The sequence below is a fragment of the Ictalurus punctatus genome, chromosome 13, assembly GCF_001660625.3.
Source record: "Ictalurus punctatus breed USDA103 chromosome 13, Coco_2.0, whole genome shotgun sequence".
NCBI classification, from domain to species: Eukaryota; Metazoa; Chordata; class Actinopteri; order Siluriformes; family Ictaluridae; genus Ictalurus; species Ictalurus punctatus.
The window spans coordinates 24408809-24436443 of NC_030428.2; the positions used below are offsets into that span (position 1 = coordinate 24408809).

Below are 27635 nucleotides of genomic sequence, written 5' to 3' on the forward strand. Positions count from 1 at the left end.
TCACATTTTTAGAAAGAGCGAGAGAGAAAGAGAGAGAGAGAGAGAGAGAGAGAGAGAGAGAGAGAGAGAGAGAGAGAGAGAGAATAAAATGAACCAAACTAAATTAATGAATGCTTGTTTTATAATAAGAATAAAGACACGCCTCTCTTCTGATATGCATTATGAAAAATGATAAATATCTTATGAACGTACATGCATTGATCATTCAATGACGTGAAAGACTAATAATGAGTGACCACTAGATGGCGACACAATCATACAATCATTTCTAAATTCCCTTCACTTCAATTCACTTCTGTTTAACCCAAAGAGGCGTTTCAGGTTTTATTAGAATAATTCCTTTATTCCAAGACATTTATTACTTTATGTTTACTGTGTACTTTCCCCCCTCGTTATTTCCTTATTGATATCTCAAAGTCAGTTAAAACTCTTAGGAAGACCATTGTTTTTACTGAACTTTATTTAAAAAGATATATAATAAACAAATCAACATTTTCTCCCTTACGTGTGTATTAAGTCCCATGTAAAATTTACACATGTGGTATCTGGACACGTCACATGTTAGGTTTCACACATACTGTTGTTTTATTTTACAGCATTTGGTTTTCTCACATGAGCCATTCAATGGTCATAGTAGATCACGTGACATCATGTGAAGACGATTAAGTTGAACCTTTGCATGTTGTTTTCAAGTGATCACATTACATACACTACTAGTGAAAAGTGTGGAGACACTTGACTGAAATGTTTCTCATGATCTTAAAAATCTTTTGATCTGAAGGTGTATGGTTAAATGTTTGAAATCGGTGTTGGCGATAAAGAATATAATCGTGCTGACATACTCATTTCTTTCATTAGAAAAAAAAAAAAATTTTTAAACGGACGACTTGGAGCAAAATATTTGGAAAAGCAGCCGATAAGAGTGCAGCGTAGGTGCGAACTCCTTTAATACTGTTTAAAAAGCATCTCAGGGAAATTCCTCAAGAAACACCAAGAATACATTTCTGGAAATTCTAGGCAAAAAGGGCATCTACTTTAAAGATGCTAAACTATTATATTATTTTGATTTATTTTTGATTTTTTTTTTTATCACAACATAATTCAAATAGTTCCATTTGTGTTACTCTAGAGTTTTGATGACTTTATTATTGTTATTATAAAATTTTGGGGAAAATAAATAAAGAATGAGTGTGTCTAAACTTTTGACCGGTAGTGTAGTCAGATAAAACACATAATTGTTGTCCACATGCCGAAATGTCCTTGGGTAAGACACTGAACCCCAATTTGCTCCTGGTGGCAGGCTAGTGCCTTGCATGGCAGCTCTGTTGTCACTGGTGGGTGTGTGTGTGTGTGTGTGTGTGTGTGTGTGTGTGTGTGTGTGTGTGTGTGTGTGTGTGTGTGTGTGAATGAGATTCTTATTGGTTTAGTAAGCATTTCAGTCTGACCACGGTCATACTGGATCTGGAGCCTGTCCTGGGAATACCAGACGTGAGGTGGGAATACACCCTGTATGGGATGGCAATCCGTCACAGATATACAATCAGCATTTCTCAAAAGAAATTGCACCAGAGACAGTTTTTGCACTTTTAACAGTCTGTGCATTTAAATGTATTCCCCCAAAACGTGTATGTAATTTATAAAAGCTTTCATAAATTAGAATGAGTCTATTTAAATATGCAAATCATATTTGTAGTATATTATCTGAATCACTTGTAACATACAACACCACCTTTAAACTTTGGGTCCGATGATTGAGGCCAAACGACATGCTGAGGAAGAGAGAGATTCCGCTGATTACTGAATTTATCTCACATTTAACATTGTGAAATTCTTTGGTCCATATCAGTGTCATACAGTGTCAGAAACCACATGAAGATGTCTGAGATACTGATGTGTTTAATGGCAGGGACGTGCAGAAGGGGCAGCTCTGGGGGATCAAGCCCCTGCCTTTTTCTAAAATATTATAAGTGCCCCCCCAACAGTAATTAATCAACAATTATATAATGTAAAAAGCATTTAAATTCAAATTAATACCAGAGCGTGCACAAAACAGTATCAAAAGAATCACAAGAAAGTCAGACAATGTTCCTATTTATTTGTCCGACTCGAGTTTGCAGTAAGATAGTCTCTCTTCAACAGGCAGACAGGTTTGCTGAAACCACTAGCTCTTCTGATAGCCTTTTCGTAACATTAGCAGCATTTTATATGCTTATTGCCGATAGTTTTCAAACTGATTGAGAGGGAATGTGTTGGTAAATACTAGCTACTCACGTACGTTACATTTCCAGACATGCAAGTAACCTTGTTATATTATATGTATGTTATATAGTCAGTAAAGGCACGATGACTGAAAGAAATTAAAGAAAACCCGAAGAAGGAAGCAGCGAAAGGGACATCTTACTCATGAACATGGGTGAAAAAAGCTGAGCTTATATGAGACAATGTGAGTTAATTGCAAAAAATGCATCATGTGTTTATAAAGAGTTAGGCTTGCTGCAGTAGTCTGTGTTACATGGTGTTCTGTTCGGTCATACACTGATTACCCTTGCCCCTCCCCCCGTGGCAATGCCCCCACTGTCATTTAGCTTTTTTTATATAAATAAAAGCCATTTAGTTCAGTTGGAGAACATTCAGCAGACGCTACAATTAAAAACTGTCGCAGCACAGAATAATAATGAACCCACTTTTCCAGAGTGTGAATATAGTTATATACACATATATACATATAGTAACTTGCCCCTTGTTAACTAATATGGCAAATTTAGTCCTGTAGCGTAAGTGATATGAAAAAAAAAAATTGTGATATAAGATCAATAAAATCTGACTTTATCTTTTTAAAATGAAATTTAGAAGGCAAATATGACAAGCTTTGAGACTAAAAAGCCAGCTCAGCAAGCAGCGCTGCAGTTTTATGGAAATCAGAGTGCTGCTGCCAAATGTAAATTTAATTGTGAAATGAATAGTTTTACTGACTTTTACAGAAAGTGCCATACAGCGGGTGTGTCATTACATTTGAGGATGGTAATACTGTAGCTTTTTTCAAAATTTCATAATGTTTAAATTTTCTTTTAAAGATTCTTTGGATTCCTCTCTCTACTGAAAGTTGCCGTTTTGTTGTAATTATTTCTATAAATGTCCATCTATCCATCTTCTATACTGCTTAATCCTTTTCCGGGTCACGGGGAAGCTGGAGCCTATCCCAGGGAGCATCGGGCACAAGACGGGGTACACCCTGGACAGGGTGCCAAACCATCGCAGGGGACAATCACATACACACTCACACACCCATTCATACACTACGGACACTTTAGACCCGGGGAGAACATGCAAACTCCGCACACACAGGGTCACGGTGGGAAACGAACCCCCGACCCTGGAGGTGTGAGGCGAACGTGCTAACCACCATTTTTATAAATGTATAAAATAAAATACTATTAGGTTATATTAGTAGTGTTAATCTCATATTCATTATTATTACAATGTCTACCAATGAATTAAAGTGAATTAAATTAAAGTTAGTAAAGTAGTTAAAGTAGTAAAATTAGCTCTTTTTTGATATAGCCCTTGTTTACATTTGAGCCCCTGCCCATGAGGAATTCTCTGCACATCCCTGTTTAATGGTTGTGATTGTGTATGTTTGAATAATGCTAAATGAGTAGCTACAAGCTTCTGTACATTCTTGGATACATTAGCCTCGCAGCTCCAGTACAAAACTAAAGAAGTATAAGACCCCAGACTGATTGCCGGACTTGGTCTATCGATGACATTTGAATTAAGTGGATAATTATGTGAATTTCCTTTGTTTTTTATATAGTACCAACTGTGCTACTGGAAATAATTTAAACAGATCCAAGAATTTTCCCAATTCGACATGCCTCTGCACCAACTCAGCAGCTTATGTAACGCTCACACTCAGGAATGTGGACTCAAGTAGAGAGTTGACTGGCAAATTCCCAAACTATACAAAATGCACAGACGCAGTAAGCAGGAAGGAAAATATAGGCAGGGGATCCATAAAGGATTAGAGACGAAAAAGACGAAGAAAGGCTAACAGGAATCCAGCTGTATGGCTGAAACCACAACTTTTCCACTATACAGTGCACTGTTGATGTTTTACTGTTTTATGTTGTCACTATAGGGGGGATGCAGGGCACACAATACTCAATGAACACACAATGAACAGTTTGTTTAGAATAAAAAGTATGGACTAGGATACTATTTCAGTCAGAGAGCAAGACTTTCCAAAAAGCAAGGTGGGAAACTACTTACTTAAATGAGGAACAGGTGCATGTGGAATGTGGAAAACTAGGAGGGTCAAAGAAGGCTTTTTTTTTAAATGTATTTTTTTTTAAGCACAGATTTGGCTATAAATAACGTCAATTCAATGAAGTGTAGCAGCGTAAATTGATGAAACAATCAATCAATATGATTTATTAGGGGCGCACGCTGGCTTAGTGGTTAGCACGTTAGCCTCACACCTCCAGGGTTGTGAATGCGGCCACGGCCCTGTGTATGCGGAGTTCTCGCCGTGCTGCGGGCGTTTCCTCCGGGTTCTTCGGTTTCCTCCACCAGTCCAAAGACATGCATGGTAGGCTGATTGGCAGCTCCAAAGTGTCCGTAGTGTATGAATGGGTGTGTGAATGTGTATATGATTGTGCCCTGGGATGAATTGGCACCCCGTCAAGGGTGTACCCTGCCTTGTGCCCAATGCTTCCTGGGATAGGCTCCAGGTTTCCCCATTGGACTGTTTTTACATAAAACAGTCCAACTACCATCTACTTTTTCCCTGCCATTACCCACAGACATACTGTAAAAAGAACTCATTTGGGAAGATCTTATCCTTGTCAGTTTCCTCCAGCCTTGATCGCACATTTCCCTCATTTTCATATGTATATGAATGTACATACTGTATGATTGCACTAAATAGCATGTCCAACTGTTACACCAATTCTGTTGTCTCAGTATCAGTGGCTGTAGTGGAGCTGTACTGTTTACAGTAGTATACTGTATTATATGATTTGGGACAAAGCCATTATCATTCTGCTAAATTGCTTTGTGACAGTGTTTACTGTTAAAAGCACTTTACCACTATAAATTGAATAGAATTGAATTAGTCTCTGATAGAATATCAAATCCTTTCTTTTTGTTTCAGAGTCTGCAGTTTTGAGAAAAGCTCTTTGAGCTTCAAACAAGGAGCAATTTAAAGGAAATTAAAACGAGTCTGTATTTTTAGAGTGCTAAACTGTACATTGATATTGATAACCAATTGATATTCATAACTCTTAATTATTATTTCATTAATTCACATCAATTCACTTCGATTAACTCCGCTAGTTAACTTCGCTAGCTTATTATTAGCAGTGGATAGCTATTAGCTACCAATGTTGCCGTTACCTCAGCTCTTATCCTTGACTTCATGTTGAAAAACGTTGTTTTTAGGGGTTCTCAACTCTTCTTGTTGAGGCTCTTGTATAATTTTTACACTAGGTTTAAACTTGTTGCACTTATCCTGGTTTGCTGATATTGCTAATGTTTTGTCTGAAGTTAGGAAAAGAAATAATGTGACTAAACATGGGTAAAAAAATAAATGTAACCAGTGCCTTTGGTGCCTTGTCCTGAAATAGAGTTGAAGGCACAAAACCTTTAAAAAACAAACAAACAAACAAAAAAAAAAACACACAGAAATTGATATGATTAGAAATTGTTAATCTGACAATACTGCAAATATTTCCTAAAATACCACTTTTTAAAATTTTTTTTTTTATTGTTGCTTTCTGACCAGTTTATTGCTCTCCCACTTCTCAAATGTATCACACCAGATCTGAGTCATCACCATTAAGCATGAAAAAGACCAAGGAAATGACTCCTTTAACTGTACTACACCCTGCTGAAATGTGATACAATAAATGTAACATAACTTTACGCTAAATTTTTATCCCATAATTAAGACTTTAGAGATTATTAGCGTAACAGATGATAGTGTTGAGTAAAGAGCACGCTGTGTTGCCATTGACTCATGCACTGATCCACTCAGTCTGACATTGCTCTCATACTTTCCTGGCTCATTTGCTGTGGAGAAATCTGGAGGTAATTTGGAGCCCCAGAATTCATCGCAATCAGACAAAGAGACTCTATCGTGGCCTGGGCCTGTGCAGATTAAATAAATAGAGCATGAAGAACAAAGCCAAGTGACAAAGATGGATAGGTGTTTTGGCAGGAAAAAAAAAAAAAGTTGGATTCCAGTTTGATTATTTCTTAGGATTTCAATGGCATATATATATATATATATATATATATATATATATATATATATATATATATATATATATATATACGGTTTTGACAAATCACTTGCTCGGTTGATTCTTACAGCTTTTGTGCTCTCTGCTAATGGAAGAACCTGAAGAACCAGTGAGTTCTCAAATTCAAATAGCAAATTCAGAATAGCCTCCAAACCACACTGTTGATGTTATTTGACGAGCTTCACAGAGCTCCATTGTCTTCGTGTTTTTAAGGTTGTGTTGCTTTTCTCTAACCACAGATATTCACATTCAAATTTTTCCCAAAGAATCCACACAAAAAGAAAAACACATGCTGCATAAATACAAATAATAGTTTGGTGAAGATCACACTGTCCAATGCACAGGAATGTATCCATATCTATACAGCAGAGATGGCTCAGTGTCTCTTTTTTCCCTCATCAGCCTAATCGAGGGAAGAAAATTGCAGTAAATGAAATGATAGTTTCTTACCCTAATAATATATTGCCCTTTTAGTCAATACTTTGTGCTACCTCCCTTTGCCAAGATAACAGCTCTGAGTCTTCTCCTATAATGCCTGATGAGCTTGGAGAATACATGGCAAGGGATCTGAGACCGTTCCTCCATACACAATCTCTCCAGATCCTTCAAATTTCCAGGTTCACGTTGGTGGACTCTCCTCTTCAGTTCACCCCACAGGTTTTCTGTTGGGTTCAAGTCAGGGGACTGGGATGGTCATGGCAGGACCTTGATTTTGTGGTCAGTAAACCATTTTTGTGTTGATTTTGATGTATGTTTTGGATCGTTGTCCTGCTGGAAGATCCAACCACGGCTTATTTTAATCTTTCTGGCAGAGGCAGATTTAATATCTGTGATATCTGACATGGATATTTGAGTCCTGGTCCTCTGGAAGAAAAACAGCCCCAAAACATTAAAGAGCCATCACCATATTTAACCATGGGCATGAGGTAATTTTTGCATATGGCTACCTCTCTGTGTGCACCAAAACCACCTCTGGTGTTATTGCCAAAAAGCGCTATTATCTGACCATAGACCCTGATCCCATTTGAAGTTCCAGTAGTGTCTGGCAAACTGAAGACGCTCTAGTTTGTTTTTGGATGAGAGTAGAGGCTTTTTTCTTGAAACCCTTCCAAACAACTTGTGGTGATGTAGGTGACTTCGGATTGTAGTTTTGGAGACTTTCTGACCCCAAGACACAACTAACTTCTGCAATTCTCCAGCTGTGATCCTTGGAGATTTATTGGCTACTCGAACCGTCCTCTTTACAGTGCGTTGAGACGATACAGACACACGTCCAATTCCAGGTTGATTCATAACATTTCCAGTTGACTGGAACTTCTTAATTATTGCCCTGATGGTGGAAATGGGCATTTTCAATGCTTGTGCTATTTTCTTATAGCCACTAACCATTTTGTGAAGCTCAACAACCTTTTGCTGCACATCACAGCTATATTCCTTGGTCTTACCCATTGTTATTAATGACAAAGGGAATTTCTTTATTCATTGAACAATTTCCTGTTCCTAGTCACCTAGGTGTACTAAAAGAAAATATAAAATATCAATGGGAATATACTTCAAGTATATTTTTTTCTTGTATAAATTCATACAGGTGTTAATAATTGCTGTACACCCATATTTAACACACACACACACACACACATATACACACACACATATATATATATATATATATATATAAACCTGGATAAACCTGTGTTGTGTTTGCAATTGTATGATCAGAGCAGATTATTTTTGTGAATTTTGTTAACAAAAGATCAAAAGGTTAAACAATAAAGACAATTTTTCACAGCCTTCTTTGCTCATATTTACCAAGGGTGCCAATATTAGTGGAGGGCACTGTATATAACACTGTCATTGGCTGGATGAGGGAAGCAGAGACCTCTGAGCTTTGTAGCAAGTACTTTGAAGATCTAAATAAAAAGTAAAGTATAAATACGTTGAAATCACACTTAAGTATAGTAATGAAGTGCAATTACTCCGATATTTTCCACCCCTGGGCCAAATACAAGAACTGGTCTGTATTTAACAAAGAATATTTTTACATCTGACCCTGGTGCAAGTCTGAATGTGATTTTTAATATCTGGCAGAGAAGAGGGTTATTAAACAAAATTATGACTTCTTTCACCACAACATTTTTGTGCAACAAGCAATTGGAAAATCAAACATACTGTTTAAATATAAACCTGTAATACAGAATTATCCTTTTAGTGCAGAGCAAAACAATCTTACTGTTCATGACAGATGGTAAACACTCTTTACAACCAGCTCTGAGATCTGATACCAGATTAAGCCAGCTCATTTCACATTTGTAGCATGGAAGGCAAAGGAGTTTTTGTGAAAAGACTTTATTAATTCAAAATGCTTGTCAACAGAGAGGTTTAATATCAACATGAACTCTTACAGAAACACCGAATTCAGCTTGAACAGATAATGTGTACAAAACAAGTATCTATCTATCTATCTATCTATCTATCTATCTATCTATCTATCTACAGTATCTCACAAAAGTGAGTACACCCCTCACATTTTTGTAAATATTTGATTATATCTTTTCACGTGACAACACTGAAGAAAGGACACTTTGCTACAATGTAAAGTAGTGAGTGTACAGCTTGTGTAACGGTGTAAATTTGCTGTCCCCTCAAAATAACTCAACACACAGTCATTAATGTCTAAACCGCTGGCAACAAAAGTTAGTACACCCCTAAGTGAAAATGTCCAAATTGAGCCCAAAGTGTCAATATTTTGTGTGGCCACCATTATTTTCCAGCACTGCCTTAACCCTCTTGGGCATGGAGTTCACCAGAGCTTCACAGGTTTAACCCAAGCTAGTCATACACTTTTTTAGATTAAGAAAAACAACCAATAAACAACAACTTTTCTAATCAAGATTGTAGGCCTGTAGATTATATTAGGCTTCAGAGCAGTGACCTAATGAGTCTCATAGAATAACCGGTGGTGGATTCTCTTTGGAGCATTTTTATGGACAGCACACACACTGAGTTAGGTTTACCAGGTGCAACTAGTATCTTCTACCTAATACACTGAGTATAGGTGACAATGTGTGTGTGTGGATCATTCAGAAAATACAGCACTAAACACTTTCCTCAACGTATCAGATCTTTGTTTCCAATGCAACCATAACATAAAAAGTGTGCTTTTGTTAATGTGTTGATAAAGGAGAACGTTGTGTGTTCTGGACCTTGGCCAGATGGTGTCGTTTTTCATATTCAAATTTCAGGTTCTTGTTGGAGCAGTTTGAATGTTTTTGTTTAATGAGCACCGGTGCATATAAATGAAATGTCAGGTCTTCTGACCTCTTTTAATTCCCTGTACATTTACATTTACATATTTGGTGACGCTTTCTTTCTTCTTCTTCTTTTTTTTTTTTTTTTAAAAATGACTTACAATTGACACAGGACACATGTGAGTAGATGAGAGTTAAGGGTCTGAGTGGCAGTGCTGGAACTTGAACTCACAGCCTTTCAATCTGGAGCACAAAGCCTTAAACACTGAGGAACATAATGGGATATTTCTCAATATTTCATATATATCATGCGTGACATTCTTTATATTTAAACCAACTGAAACGTTAAATATGGCATGAGATCATTTGAGACCTATAGTAGTGTACAAAAGTCTTGTAAAGAAATGTTGTGAAGCAAAGATGTGTTCAAAAAAGATTCTACATGCAACATACTATGGCAAGCAGAAAACAGCATGAACCTAAATAAAGTCAATATCTGACTTGCCTTAAAAATGCTTCAGTAGTCTCAGGTGAACTTTGTACAATTTTATAAGAAAATTGGCGGGAAAGTTTTTCTAAGCAACTTGAGAACCACTCACAATTCTTCTGAGACTTTAACATTTGCTTTTGTCCATGCATCCATCTTCTATACCGCTTATCCTTTTGAGGGTCACGGGGAACCTGGAGCCTATCCCAGGGAGCATGGGGCACAAGGCGGGGTACACCCTGGACAGGGTGCCAATCCATCGCAGGGCACAATCACATACACACTCACACACCCATTCATACACTACGGACACTTTAGACACGCCAATCAGCCTACCATGCATGTCTTTGGACTGGGGGAGGAAACCGGAGTACCCGGAGGAAACCCCCGCAGCACGGGGAGAACATGCAAACTCCGCACACACAGGGCCACGGTGGGAATCGAACCCCCGACACTGGAGGTGTTAGGCGAACGTGCGAACCGTGCGCCCCCATTTGCTTCTGTTTTTGCGGATAATGACAGCCTTCATGCATTTTTTGTCTGAAAAAGTACTCTATTGTGTAATATGTTACTTTCTTTACTCAAATACACTCATCTTTCTGTACCTTTTTGTTCAAAAAGTAATGTTCATCATTTATGCCTATATTTGACTCAGTGATACTCAGGCCTAGTTTTAGAAACCCTATACTGTCCCTGTAAAAAAAAGACTGCAAGTCTTTTTACAGGCAAAGACGTATAGTAAAAGAAAGAAACAGCCACTGCAAGTCTAAACAGCCTATTTATAGACACAAGGCAGGATCTGATAACAGACAGAAGTGTGTGACTGAATGTTGGCTGGATGCTTAGTGACGGCTGGAATCCTGATATGCAGAAGAGTGAGACGAGAAGCAAAATGACTGAACTAGAAACAGAACAGACTGGAAAACTTTAGACAGACCTTCCAAAGTAATTAATTATATATCTACATAGTTTCTGTCCTACTACTGTCTTATAAATGCAGAATATCACTCCTGAACTTCTATTATTATACTGTGTGTTAGCATCACTTCAGCCACAGCAGAAAAAAATGAACTGAAAGAAAGGACTGTGAAGATGAAAACAATGGACAACAGTACTTAGACACCCACGTCCCAACATTCCTCCCTCTGTCTCATTGTGTGCCTCCTGTTTACTAATCGACAGAACAAAATGCAGGCAGGGACAATAAGGTCAAAAGAGCTTTACATGAAAGTAAAGCTGTAGGAATACAAATATATAATTCACTGTATAATATCACAGCATCTGCTTCCAGTTTCCTGGAAATGCCATGCATCTGTGCAGCTGCAGTTCTAGGATTCGGTTATGTGTTTTTCGGTTTTCGTTAGAGTTGAAATGAACTGCTTATAAATTAGATCTTGTAGAATATCTAGAACATACAGCACCTCGAAATAACCTTTGTGCCAGTAATAATATTTTTTACAAAATTTCCCCTTTAATGTTGAAGGTTGGATATATATATATATATATATATATATATATATATATATATATATATTTTTTTGTCCTTAGCTCATCATGGAGCTATGAGACCCAAAACCATTTGACTAAATATCGGCCTTAAGCCACATCACATGCTTTACACACTTGTTGATGTGGTTAGGATACATCACAAACAAACACATTGAATTCACAAATCTTGAAACATGGTAAACATCTATAAACTTTACCATCTGGCTGTAAGGTTATTGGCGCAGCCATCTTGGACAAGCAGAGGAATTTTGTCTTACCATATAATGAACTTACCATCAGTCACCTCCCAAAGTGCCATCGGTCACCTTTTATCCATTTGTGGTTACATTTTATGCTGTTTTACGTCCACAAAACTACTAATAACAGCTATAAACTATCATCCCCTCACTAGCCTCCTTTTTATCTCTCCTGAAGTTAATAGGGCAAAAATTTACCCCGCCCTGTAGACTCTCCCATGCCAGAAATTTACAGCATTATCTCTGACTGTTGCAAAGCCCTGACACTTGAGACTCCTTCCATAAATGGCAAATATCCCACTATACAGTATAAAGTCCCTGTGTAAATTGTAGTTACAGAAACGATAACTTATTGAACAAGTACATTAATATCAATCTGTGATTTGCCCTGCAGCTGGAACTACTGTCAGAGCTGCTGTTATATATATATATATATATATATATATATATATATATATATATATATATATATATATATATATGTGAATCTACACCTTCAGACTAATCTGAATTGAGAATTCAACCACACGGTGTACAACCCCAATTCCGAAAAAGTTGGGGCAGAATAGAAAATGTTAATAAAAACAAAGATTTGTAATTTGTGAATGTACTTTGATTTGTATTTAAATGAAAAAAAAAAAAAAAAAAAAAAAACGTATAAAGACAAGGTATTTGATGCTTTACCTAATCAACTGCATAGTGTTTTGAAGGTAAATGTTTATTTTGAAACTGATGCATTACAAGTTGTGACAGGGGCAATTTAGGACTAATAGTGATGTGACGAGTTGAAATAAGAAGGTGATGTGAAACAGGTGAGGCGATCGTCTAATCATAGTATATAAGGAGTCTCCAAAAAAGGCAGAGTCTTTCAAGAGCAAGGATGAGTCGAGGCTCACCAATCTGCCAACAGATGCGTCAGCGAATACTCCAACACTTTGAGAACAACATTCACCAAAGACAAATCGGTAGGATTATGGGCATTTCACCTTCTACAGTGCAATCTAATATAAGATTTAAGAATCCGGTTAAATCTCGGTGCGTAAAGTGCAAGGCCGAAAACCACTTCTGAATGCGTGTGATCTCTGATTATTACATCATGAGTTGTAATGGATATCCTGACATGGGCTCGGGAATACTTTGGTAAATCTTTGACAGTCAATAAGGCTTTACTATGCAAAGCAGAAGCCGTACATCAACACTGTCCAGAAGCGCCACCGACTTCTATGGGCTCGGTCTCATCTGAGATGGACAGTAACACAGTGGAATCCTGTTTTGTGGTCCGACGAGTCAACATTTAAAATATTTTTTTGGAGAATACAGCCATCATGTTCTCCGGGCCAAAGAGGAAAAGGGGTGTGTCAGTGCCCATGGCATGGGTAACTTGCACATCTGTGAGAGCAACATTAATGCAGATAGATACACATTTTGAGCAACATATGCTTCCATATATATCCATAGCAGGACAACGCCAAACCACATTCTGTCCAGATTACAAGCGCATGGTTGCGTAAGCGTGCGCGTTCTAGCATGGCCTGCCTGCAGTCCTGCCCATCGAGAATGCGTTGGCGCATTATAAAGCGCAAAATAACACAACGAAGGCCCTGTACAGTTGCACACCTGAAGAAATGCATAATGGATGAATGGGGGAAAATTCAGCTTGCTAAACTTAACCAACTGGTGTCTTCACTCAGCGTCCAAACGCTTAATAAGTGTTATTAAAAGAAAAGCTGATGTTACACAGTGGTAGTCGACTGTTTCAACTTTTTTTGGAGTGTGTTGCAGTCATCAGATTGGAAATGAGTGTATATTTTCAAAAATAGTAAAAATTTTCACAAAGTAAAACATCAAATAATGTGTTTTCAATATAGCACAGGGTGAACTGAATTTCCAAATGACTTTGTCTTTTGCATTTTCCACACTGTCCCAACTTTTTCGGAATTGGGGTTGTGTGTGTGTGTGTGTGTATATATATATATATATATATATATATATATATATATATATATATATATATATATATATATATATAGTTATATATATTGTTATATATTCATATTTTATATTCATATATGAATTGCATGACAATCAATTTGACCCAATTGAACTAAAGCTCAATTTCTCCTCTCCAGATCTGCAATGCTGCCATATCGCCTTCTCTCCGGAGAATAAGAAAAGCATGATGTACTTTATCAGTTTCCAGATTTAACTACAGCCTTGCAGAGGTCTTGGGAACACAATCTCACACTGTTGTGAATGATGAAACAGAAATGAACAACTTTTTTTGTGCGCCCCTGAGACGGTCACCCTGGCCTACTTTCTCCCTCTGAGTGCTGAACTAAAAACCACAGCCAGGCCATGAGGAAGTTTTGTTGCTATGCAAATGAAACTTCAGGCATGACAGGCATCTCTGTGTCAACTCATCAAGTTTACTACGAGATCCTGTAAGACCTGTTAGGTCCAAAAGCTTGAAACATAGAAGTCATGTCCATTGCGTAGATAAGAAAAACACATTCCTGAAGTGTTGCAGGAGGTATAAGGTAATCCCTCACTGAAAAGGAGGGGTTAAAGCTAATCTACATTGGGTTTTGGGCATTTGACATTAATCCTCTGGTTCTTGAAATGGCGTTCTCTTGAATATTTGACATTCATACAGTTGGTTCCTATGGCTGTAGTGGTACTCAGGGTGTACTCTTACTCATGATCAATGCTGTGCCATGGACTTGTAGACTGTACTCATTGATACATTATTGTTGGTGCCTTTATTTGTGAGCTATCACATGCCTAGTCTAGTTGCCCCTCTCAAGTTTTCTTTCCAAGCTGGGGGTAGTCAACAGTTCTTCCAAAACATTCCAAGACATTGAGACATGAACACGATTGAGGGTTTTTATAAATGAACGAGACATATGTAATGAAACCACAGAAAATCACATTGGGCATGTTTAGGTTTCACACATGACACACACTCTCTCTCTCTCTCTCTCTCTCTCTCTCTCTCTCTCTCTCTCTCTACTATAATGCCATTGGGAAACTGGCTCCTGCTCTCTTCACCTGTGATTCAGACTATTTATTTTATCCCTGGAAAATGGTCATGACCTGTTTAAACCCAAGGCAAAGCATCATTTCACAGAAGAGAAAGAACTAAATGTAGCATCGTATTCACCCAGACCTTTCCAAACTCCCTTGCGATGAGGAAATTGGAACAAGGCCCGAGATTCACTTTTCATCATATAATATTCGTCCATTTTCCATACCGCTTATCCTACACAGGATCATGGGGGAGCCTGGAGGCTATCTCAGGGAACTTGAGACATAAGGTGGGGGACACTCTGGACGGTGTGCCACCCCATCGTAGGCACAATCGCACACATACTCACACACCATGGACAATTTGGAAATGACAGTCAGTCTTCATGTCTTTGGACTGGGGGAGGAAACCGGAGTACCCGGAGAAAACCCTCGAAGCACAGGGAGTACATACAAACTCCACACACAGGGCGGAAGTGGGATTCAAACCTCCAAACTCAAAGCTGTGAAGTAAACCTGCTGACCAATAAGCCAGCGTACCCTCATCATATAATGTCATTAGTGTTAAAGTAACACATGCAAACTGCTGTTAAAATGTACAAAGTACAGGTAAAAAAAATCATCTGTAATGATTTTACTGTGTGGTTTTACCAGATACTGATAACATCATTATAATCCATTACATTTTAATTAAACTGTAAAATAAATGGATGGAGATCGATTAAAATACCAGTAATACATACATGTGCCATGAGTCACACTTTCTGTCACATCACAAGGATTGGTTAATATCTGAAACTGTGTCTGTTAAGCAATGAGCTCAGATTATTTTAATCCATGTTTTACAATTACTCCGAGCTATATTTAGCAATGATGTTTGGCAGTGTCGCCTTTGTTCCACAGTGTGTGTGTGTGTGTGTGTGTGTGTGTGTGTGTGTGTGTGTGTGTGTGTGTGTGTGTGTGTGTGTGTTCAGTGATGTACATGCTTGGACAAAAAAAACAAAAAACAATATGAAACAAAAAACAACAACATTGTATTTGAGAATTTGAGATGTGTGAATCATGTCTATTAAAGTTGCTTCCATTAAGGCAGGGTGGCTAGGGTGGCTACACAGAAGTGTGCTTAGGTGTGTTTAAGTGTGTTTCGGTGTTTGGATTTCACACACACACAGAAACACACACACACACACACACACACACACACACACACACACACACACACACACACACACACACACACACACATTTTTAAAAATGGGGAAAAATAATAAAGAGAGAAATAAAGTTCCAAAGTAAGTGAAACTGTATTACTGTATTATAAACAGATTATTCAGATTAACAGTTCATTTTACAATAACAGTGGATAGATAAACAAATAGAATTCAAAATAATAAATACGATTAAAATAAATAACAAACAATAAAAATGTTAATTGTTAAAATATGATTTATTAGGTTGACTTGTGAAAAAATGTATGGATAACAACAACATATGTTATTATTATTATTATTATTATTATTAGTAGTAGTAGTAGTAGTAATAGTAGTAATTTTAAATGTACAATTTTTTTTATTGTTTTTTTTATTTTGTTATTTTTACATTAGATATCTTGATGATATGTTGTTTGTTCCTGATTATTTCTTTACTTGTAATTGAGAAGATTGCAGAGCTGCTGTACACTGAAACTGTATGTAAACTGTGTGTCACTGTTCTCAGATCAGTTCTGCGGTATCCTTTGTGTTTAGTTAAAAGCCACAGCTGGTTCGGGAACAGTCAGAAAAACACTGGGGATGGAGGGGAAAGGTCATGTGAGTCTGGCATTAATAACGAGGACAAGCCCCGCCTACTGAATCGGTTGCCAGATTGATGTTAACCACGTTTGGCTACGTTGTACAGTCCCTTATTGACCACGTTTGCAAGGACAGCGATAATCTAATTATGGCCCTTATTCTGAACAAGACAAAATCCTGATTAAGGTGTTTACATGAGTTGCTTTTAGAATACTCCTTTCATGTTCCCGTTTTACATGTTATAGAACATAGATCGGTTAACGGCACACGTCATTACGTCCCCACGCCACGCCGTCCGAAGTTCCCTCCAGAATTTCATGTATTGACATACAGTTCCTCTTCGTTATGGTACTGTGTACAGTTTTGGGTGTTTTTATTTTTAATTTCAAAAAGCTTCAAGTGCAGTTAATTATTTGCCATGCTATACGTGCTAATAGACGACTGCTTGAAGCCGTGGGCTGCGACCGAAATGGCGTACTGACCTACTATATAGTAGCTGAAATATGTCAATTTTGCCTACTATATAGTAGGTAAGTACGGCGTTTCGGACACAGCCGTGCTCGCCTGTTTGCCGTCAAACGGTTGAGCACTGCCGTGCGTGTTCGTGTCCTGTCGCAAAATCCGGTGAAAACTCCCACACGACGTTAATAGTGTGATTTGTGTTTACTTCGAGTATGACTTTATTCAGATTAAGGTCATTAATAACCGCTGTTTACATGCTAGTTTCTTAATCAGAGTATCGTCTAAATCAGGTTAATATCGGATTATTGTTGTCCATGTAAACGTTCACTTTTATAGTTTAAGGTAGTTGGATGTTTAAGATGAGTACTAGATATTTGCAGGGAATGTAAAGAAATTTGAGCTTGTTTTTGTTCAAGAAGTACTCTTAGGAAAACCTTTTTTAATTTACACAATTTACACAATTACCCTCTTTCCTTAAATGAACCCGATCAATCAAAGATGTCTCTGGTGTCCAACTTTTCTAGTTCTTTAGTTTTCCACTCTGCTTATCAGATTATAAAATTCCATCTCATCCAAAATCTTTCCATGAATACACAAATTTAAAAAAAAATGAATCTTCTACTTATTTCCGACAACTACATATATATTCTGACAAATTAATGTTTAAGTCTATATTTACACATTTAAGCCCATTAAACTGACCACTATTCACCAATTTAAGACTATTAGCCTGTCAGTGTAATTCCCCTCTGGACAGAGATCACTGGAGGAGAGAGAAGATATCTCGTAGGTGTCTTAGGAAGTTCTGGGACTTTCACAGGAGGAGCTTGATTCTATGGCTGGGGACGGAGAAGTCTAATACCACCTTCTCAACCTCTTGCCACTGTGATCTTCTCCAGTAAAAACAGTAGGAAAATGAATGAATGGATGAATTAACAATGAAAAAAGACATTAAAATGATAAAAAAAAAAAAACCAACAACTTTAACCTTGTAATCTTGTGTAACCTGTTCAGGGTTGAAGTGGATCCTTTCTCTGGAACATTGGGTGTGAGGAACTCACTCACTCACTCACACACACACACACACACCTAGGGGTATTTCAGCATAGCTAATCCACCTGTCATGTTTTCCAGAGGTGTGAGGAAACCAGAGAACCAAGCACAAGCTGGAGCTGTGAGGTAGCAACTTCACCCTCTACCACCCCTTATTATTTTATTTATCTTATACATTTTCATTTTCATATACAGTTCATATAGTTGAAATCTTGGTGTCAAGATATGGGATGTTTTACACATATATTTCATATAGAATGAATTCTACGACTGCATGAACCCATGGGACATTTCTTTTTGGTTTAGGGTGAATTCTACAGCTGGGTAAACTGGATCCAGGTGATCCAATCTGGCAACCCAGACAGGAGGCAGCTTTCCTCGCTCGTACTGTAAACTTCCCTCCGTCAGATGACACAGAGTCTCTGAGATCAGAGCAGATCAGATCAGATCCGACACTGCGTTTGGAGCTGTGTATGATCGGGTTTATGTAGGCAAATGAATCGGAAGTGGAGCTCGGGGAAGTTTCTGGGGAAGATACTGATGGTGAGTTCAGTGGGATTAGTCAAGCTTTTGTTTCATTGCACAATGCATAATGCAGATCGGATTAGAATTAGACATACAGATACAGATATATAAAATGCATCGGACTGTCAAGTTGTTATTCCAATCACCGAATAGTCGTTGAATGTTATTCAAATCGACCACTCATTTATTTCTGAAGAAGTGTGTTGGGAGTTTGAGAAAGTGTTCCAGTTGTTGTGTTACTGTGTAATCTTAATGTACACTGTCACAGATTAAAACAAGGTCATAAACTAATTAAGCCTAATGCACTATAATAGGAATAACCTGCACTTTCTTACACACACACACACACACACACACACACACACACCTATTGTCTGGAAGAGCGTTGTGTTTGATCTTTCATGCTTAGTATTCATTATGTTTCCATTTCCCATAAACTGACATTTACTGACTGATATTTAAAATATTCTACACAGGTAACTGGCCTCAGATTTTCTCTTAATATCCTGAGCTCCTATTATCATGTGATAGTATTGTTTTAGTGAATTAGAGCTAGAAGAAACGGGGGAGTAAGCTTCAGGAATCTCTCTCTCTCTCTCTCTCTCTCTCTCTCTCTCTCTCTCTCTATCTCTCTCTCTGTGTGTGTGTGTGTGCGCGCGGTGCGTTTAGCCTCAAACGTCCACAAACTGAGTGATTATTCCTGATAATCAGTAGTCAGGAAAAGCAAACACACCTGCGACTGTCCTGAGTGCCTTTAAGGTCACAGAACAAAATATCCCATTTTATAGAGCATACTCTTCAGAAATGATTTAAAAATACAAAACAAAGTATTTCTTTAACTTGCTGTATATTGCCAGATCAACAGACCCAGGTTATTTCATGTAAAAGGGTTTGGTTTTTGGCAGCTGATTGGACTACAGAGTAGATTAGTGACGTGCAATTTGGCATGTTTTTATCTGGCTGTCTGGCTAACACATTAAATGCTGATGAGGCCTGTTCATATTATTATTATTATTTTGAGATAATTCCCTTTTCATGCTGCTAATGTTTGATCGCTTTCTAACGTCCCCCAGTTATATAAACATACAAACTGAAACCTGTGGTTAAAGATGGACGCTGGTTTTAATGCTTCAAGTTGTGACTAGTAGATGTAAAGTGTATTTAGAAAAAGAAACAATTACTCAATCTTTGCCTGCTAGGAAGTGGTCAGTGGTTAGGACATTTGATGTCTGATCGGAAGGTTGTTAGTCCAAATCCCAGCACCACCAAGCTGCTACTGCTGGGCCCTTGAGCAAGGTCCTTAACCCTTAACCGCTCAGTTATATAAAATATTAGATCATTGTAAGTTGTTCTGGATAAGGGCATCTGCCAAATGCTGTAAATGTCAATAGTTTGGAAAGTTGGGTATCAAAATAATTCCTGAAGCTTCATAAACTCGTACCAAATGTTCAGAAACTCATATGTACCACAATTCTGGTTGCACTTGAAGGCAGCATGAGAGTAACCAACATTGTTTTTTTTTTTTTTTTTTTTTTTTTTACACAATAAACTGCTAGTTCAGTGTATACCATATCTAAGTGTGTATCCACTGAGCTGACATTTCCTAGTCTACCAATCTTTGTCATAAATGAACTGACAGCCCTGTTTATCAGGGCATCAGTGTTTATGGTGAAACACTACCTCACCTGCAGAATGTGGAAAGTTGACATTGCAGACAGCAGTCGTAAAGCTTCTGGTGTAATAAAAACACAATGCTGTTTAACCCAAGCTAAAAAATGTGGGATTTGAGCACCGTTAAGCTCTAACATAAGCTCTACACTGTGTTTTAAGACTTTGTCTGTGTCTTAATGCAATAATTATTAGACTAATTATCTTTGTTCTGCTTGATAATATTATCATTGTAGAATATTTGAGAGATAATTGTATTTACTATGTATTTATGAATGCTTGTGAAACTCTCATATAATAACTCGAACCCGACTCTTGCACAGTTCTGGAAAGTCTGGAAAGGTAATAAATATAAAGGCAGTCATTTGCCAGGCCAGTTTCGAAAGTATGGAAACCCAGAAGAGATTTTGGGAAAGTTTTGTATGTTCTTACAGTTGTTCCAGTAAGAGACCCAAGATAGCAAATTTTAAAACCTGCTGTCTTTTGATATATTGTGTTGATACTGAAAATTTGTATTGTTTAGCGCATTTTATTTTTCCCCATGTCATGATATTGGTAATGGTCTGAAAATAAAATGGGCAGGAAAACTGAACATATAAAGTCTGGAAAGGCCAACAAAACTAAACTGGAAAAACATTTAAAAAGTGGAACAAAGACATAGCAAAAACTAAATCCCTGTAGAAGAATACAAATACCTCATTGTACTATACCTCACTACACAGCTGTACACGCTGTACTGTACCTCACTACACAGCTGTACACGCTGTACTATACCTCACTACACAGCTGTGCACACTGTACTAAACCTCACTACACAGCTGTACACTGTATAATACCTCACTACACAGCTGTACACGCTGTACTATACCTCACTACACAGCTGTACACGCTGTACTATACCTCACTACACAGCTGTACACGCTGTACTATACCTCACTACACAGCTGTGCACACTGTACTATACCTCACTACACAGCTGTACACACTGTATAATACCTCACTACACAGCTGTACACGCTGTACTATACCTCACTACACAGCTGTGCATGCTGTACTATGCCTCACTACACAGCTGTACATGCTGTATAATACCTCACTACGCAGCTGTACTATACCTCACTACACAGCTGTGCACACTGTACTATACCTCACTACACAGCTGTACACACTGTATAATACCTCAATACACAGATGTACACGCTGTACTATACCTCACTACACAGCTGTACACGCTGTACTATACCTCACTACACAGCTGTACACGCTGTACTATACCTCACTACACAGCTGTACACGCTGTACTGTACCTCACTACACAGCTGTACACGCTGTACTGTACCTCACTACACAGCTGTACATGCTGTACTATACCTCACTACACAGCTGTACACGCAGTATAATACCTCACTACACAGCTGTAGTAGGCGCTCAAACTGTACTCTACTATCAGCACATGTTGAATGTAGGACTACCCTGAACCATTGTAAGTCTTTTGCCCAGTTTGTGAACTGTCTATCAGTGTGTGTGTGTGTGTGTGCGCGCTAATACAGGACTCTAAAATCCCGGTGGTTTTGACTTTAAAGGAAATAGGCCATAGATCTCACACACACACACACACACACACACACACACACACACACACACACACACACACAGTCCCATCCATTCCTTGTTTGTTGTATTCCATTCCTTGTTTGTTGCTCATCTTTCACACTGACACATTTGTGTTGCGTGGTGAAACTGATTTATCCACACACACACACACACACACACACACACACACACACACACACACACACACACCCTCTGGCTAAGGAGTGGATCAGTTATTAACGTGCTATGATCTCGGGATCGGCATGTAAACAATTTCACATATTTAGTAGTACGCAAGAAATGATCTACTCCAGAAGCTAGAATCAGCTTGTCTTAAAGTAACAGGAATTGTACAACTAAAAGAAATGATACCTGCTCCCCCTTAGCCTGAATATAATTCATCAGTTATGAAAAGTTTAGTGTCTGATATTTGCACTGACACTTTAAGGATAAGGGAACCTTTCTAGCTTCCAGTTTAGTGTTGCTCAACTGCAGGTCTTTAAATTATTGCACGGCAGAATACCAAAGAGCATGTATATATTGATAAACAGGTCATCCAATAACAAAAGCACAGGATAACGCCTGGTAATGACTGTATATACGGGTGGATGAAGCCAAAATGTGTCTGAGTGGCAGTCTGATCGTATTTCTCAACATCATGTTTAAGGGAGCCGCAAGAGAAAAAGTTCCTATCTTAACTTATTTATATTTATTATTATTTCCATGACTAATTAATTAATCAGTGGTTGAAAAATAATAACAGTGTATCGTTTCATGTGTTATTATTAACCTATCGGAAGTATTGACTGTTCAAGTTCGACACTCTCATCCTTATTATCCATGATGGAGCAGAACATGGCCACTGATTTAGAAAATGAGAAAACCAATTACCTGTGGCTTCATTTGTTGAAGTTCATGTGCCATTAAAATAACGTCGATGTCCAAGGGTTAAAGGTCAAATTTCACCACGTAGAGGTGAGTGCGATTGTCATTTTAAATTGATAAGTAGCCTAATGTACACATTATTTAAAATGAGTAGACTATATTTCTGGATTTTATTACATTATATTATTATTATTGTTATTACAAATAATATTATTCATTTTATTGATATTGTATTATTATTATTATTATTAGTAGTAGTAGTAGTTGTAGTAGTAGTAGTCATATTATTATCAATATACAGTTTGACTATTATTTATATCTATGGATGGTCTATAAATAAAAACAAGACTATTAAATTCATAACTCTTCTGAATTATCTTATATTTGTGTTTAATTTATTTATGCAATTATACATTCATAAGCTGATTCACAATCATGACATACTAAAAATATCGCCCATTTAAGTAGCTTCAATTTAAAAAAGGTAGCTGGAGTGTAGCTTAACTACTTCAAGCTATGAGTAGCTTGAAGCTTGAAAAGCTACAGTTTCAAAGTAGCTCCCCAACACTGCTTTTTATATTCAGTGTATGTCTTTAATCACTCATGCTGTTAGCATGGAGCCATCCTGTTCACCAATACACACTAGGGGTTTTGTGGTAAAATTCTGTTGTTGTTTTTTCTTTCTGCCTGGGTGGTGGATTTGTGGGCGCAGTCTAGACATAACTGAGGATCTACTTAGGATCTCCTAATTTTCCTGTGTAAACTGTGGTAATCTGTGGTTAAATGTTGCGTCAGGATTCGAGTAGGTGGGTTTTTCCCGGGAAAGGGTGTGTTTTGTGTTAAATAACCGCCGTGATGTGGGGAATCTGTTCTCATCGCCCTTCTTTCACTCTCCCATGAACTGCGTTTGTGCTGGATTCAGACAGACTAATTTCACTTAAGAGCCCTTTGGCGTTATTCTACACTTTAATTAAACCCATTAGCCTGTTTGTACACAGCAGCAGTGTGAGATTAAATTACTCATGATCGCTGCTTATTAAACAATCTGGATTGTTACTAAAGTTTTAAATCATTAGGAAACATCATCAGACTAACTGATACCAATTACTCAAGAATATATTATTTTAAAGAGCGATAAAAGCAATAGATAGAGGTTTGAGAATTGACTAAAACTGACCGTATCTCAATGTCTTGCTCTCACAAAATTGTTTTATTTTTGTCATGCCATATACACTTTATGGCCAAAAGTTTGGGGACATCTAACCATCACACCCATATGTGCTTGTTGAACTTCTTGTTCCAGATTTGGTCCGCTTTTACTGATCTTGGCTTTCCTCAAGATTTTGGGGCGTGGCTGTGGGGATTTGTGTTCATTCAGCTACAAGAGCATTAGTGGGGTCGGGCAATGATGTAGGGTGAGGATGTCTGGGGTGCAGTCGGTGTTCCAGTTCATCCCAAAGGTGTTCTGTGGGGTTGAGGTTAGGGCTTTGTGCAGAATACTTGAGTTCTTCCACTCCAACCTTGGCAAAGCATGTCTTCATGGAGCTCGCTTTGGGCACAGGGGCATTGTCATGTTGGAACAGGTTTGTGCCTCTTAGTTCCAGTGAAGGGAAATTGAAACGCTACAGCATACTAAGACAGTCTATGCAATTGCTTGCTTAAAACATTTTGCCAACAGTTTGTGGAAGAGCCATATAAGGATGCAAAAGTCAGGTGTTCACAAACTTTTGGCCATATTGACACATCATACTATTAATCCATTTATAAATAATGTTGTCATCCATGAAACAAGTTAGTTACTGTTATCACTAATGTTATAGCAGCTACAAACTTTCTATAGAAGTTAATAGGATTAATAAATGTAGCTTGTCCTGAAGACTTTTATTTTGGTGGAAACCTTCAACCTTTAACAGCTTCACCTCTGACTGTTACACAGTGCTGAAACAAAAAGTGTTTTTAAAAATAACGAATCCTTACAGAAAGCTGAACCACATCAACAATTATACATCATTCTTTGTTAAATAACATCACATTTTAAATCCGTTAAAATCTATTTTTACTCTTAGATTAGGTGGAATTTCCTAGAATGAGTCCATTATTATGTGCATTATTATAGAGTAAAACTGTGATTTGAATTACAGCTAGAACTACCATCAGACCTGCTGTTATAGAAAACAAAATCAACACTTTCTGACCAATCAGAATCAAGAATTCAGTAGTGCTGTGGTTTAAGGCAAAAATATCATGTGTCAATACATTTTTATGATACATGGTATGTATCACCTTATTTAGGTTTGCTAACAATGTATCAGGAACACAGTTGTGCTACATTTGAAAAGTGCATGATAAAGCCAACAACAAATTTTGGAGAAGGAGTAGCAAAACATAGCACATAGATGGAACCATTTTCTGCATGTTATTGTAACTTTTGACCAGCAAGTGATGCTGTCACAAAATTTGTTGCATAACCTCAGGTCATGGTCCTGAAGATGCCTACCATGTTTTCTGTCAGTGCACAAAGTCATTGCTGGAATTCAGTTTGACATCAGATTCTTCGGTCCATCACAGACAAACTGTTTGGAGTATAACTTTTGTGAGGCTTGTGATGACGTGTGCCAAATTTGGTGATGATTGTGAGGCTTTTAAATTTTAGACACACAATTCAAAAATTATGACCATAAACATACTTCAAATTAGGCCCAAATTTGACCCAACGGTGGTGCTAGAGCACTGGCCCAAATTTGGTCAGAATGTTCCTTAGACCCTCCCCAATCTGTGTACCAAATTTCACAACTTTTTACCAGCTGGGCTCCCTTTGACACTCTAGCCAGAAGACGAACAAGAAGCAGCAGCAGCAGAAGAAAAGGTAGAATAACAATAGGGTGTCTATACACCTTCTGTGCATGGCCCCTAAATATAATTCAACTGCCATTCAGTCTTACTATTGCTACCTGCAGTAACAGTGGAGGGAGTGTTATAAAAGTACTCATGATGCTCTCAGAAAAGTATATTTTTATCATATAATCACATTGCCCAGCCCTAAAGTATAGGTAGTGCCATTAAAAGACTGAAATAAAGTCAGCCTTATGCTGATTGTGGGTAACTCCCATTTAACGCCCACATCCTCTTCTGCTTCGGTCTTTTCCATAAACAAATTCAGCTCTTTACTCACTGACATGTGAGCATTACTCAGTGTGTGTGTGTATATGTGTGTGTGTGTGTGTGTCTCTCTCTCTCTCTCTCTCTCTCTCTCTCTCTCTCTCTCTCTGCATGTTTACCTTCATGCTTCAACTAAAGTACCCGATGTTTCATTAGCTAATTTCCTGTGTCCCGCCTTGTTGTTGACATTCATGCTGAAGATCCCAGGGGTGGGTTTCAGCTTCAAGGTTTTCCACTGAAGAATGTGTGTGTGTGTGTGTGTATACGTTGGGACTGTCTGCCAAACAGGACACGCGGACGTAGATGACCACACAACATACAGTGGCTTACTGTAGAGCAGTCAGTAGTGAGAAAGGTTCAGAAAAGAACTGTTAGACCAAGTCAAGGGTGCGTCTGCCGTAATGAGTGAATCCTGTTTGAACCCCTAATGAGTCTAAAATGCAAACAAACACCATGATTATTATTAAAAGTGCTGTACAAATAAAATTGAACCGAATGAAACCAAAATAGTTGCAGTACGAAGAACTATGGCATCATGTATAATGGATTATTTCATATTCATAACTTTCATACACCAAGGAAAACAAGCTGAATGGAGATGTGGATGGAGGTTTCAGCCCTATCTGCTCATGTAACCATATGCAAAATAAACTGGAGTGACGTGAAAATAGTTTTAAAGTCTTGGTCTGAGTCTTGGCCTATAGTTTTCCTATGCTCAGTAGAGGCTCGGCTGCGGTTATATATTTAGGTCAGGATACATTTAGAGCAGCATTTCCTACAGGCAACAAGTGTTTTGTTTTTTTTTAATAACAAATGGTTTTCTATTAAATATGAACTGCTTACCTGCATCAGATAAAGTGCAAGTCATGCTAATGTGAAAAAAGGGGAATTTTGGGGCCTGTCTTTAGTTCCTGCGTCCAACAGTCTAGAGTTAATCAATGACCAAAAATTCAAATAATCAACGATTTCTACAGGCTGAATCTTTTCCAGAAATGCTGCTGTGACATTCTTAGACGCTGGTGGTAACAAAGTAATCAGACTATTTGCAAGACTGTATTATGTACAGAAAAGGTCAGGAAATTTGCCCCTTTTTGTTTTTTGTTTTTACACTATGTTGAGAGACTTGAGGCTTGAAATGTAGCACACTCATACAGTTATGCATTATTAACAGTTGAACTGTATCAAACTATGAACTTTAAAAGTCTTCGCTAAGATAATGTTAGCTAAAGGAGGTTCTTTCATGACCAAACAATTGGCAGTACAGTTCCGGAAGCATCATGTGGCCTTCTTAAAGAAGGTAATGTCATAATTGTAGCGGTAATGTTGTTGTTATTAATACAGTCATGAAATAAAGATCATGAACTATAATAAATGCTTAGCCAGTTATTCATTAATTGATCTATCTTCAGTAAGCAATCATGGTGGATCATTCAGGAGTCTCAGGAACTAGTCCTAGGAATACAAGGTGTGAGGTGGGAATACACCCTGGATGGGGCAAATTTAAGCAGTTAAATGGAGTAATAACACTGTCATGTTTTTAGGAGGTGGGATTCATTCTTTGTTGTTAGAAATGCTCAGATAACCTCTGACATTTTGTACGTATCAAAGTAATATCAAGAAATGAATTGCTCATCTCAGCTGTTAGTTTAGCCAAAATTTCCCCCTGTAGTCAATCAACCAACACATGTTTGTTG

General features: G+C 37.8%; 1 protein-coding gene across 1 annotated transcript in view; it reads left to right on the forward strand.

Moving 5' to 3' along the window:
* Window positions 1-18503: 18503 nt before the first annotated feature.
* Window positions 18504-27635, forward strand: part of lzts2b (leucine zipper, putative tumor suppressor 2b) — a 30939-nt gene continuing 21807 nt past the window's right edge. The window contains exon 1 of the mRNA XM_017483843.3: window positions 18504-18654. The gene's annotated coding sequence lies outside the window, so the exon portion shown is untranslated. The remainder of the gene's footprint in view (window positions 18655-27635) is intronic.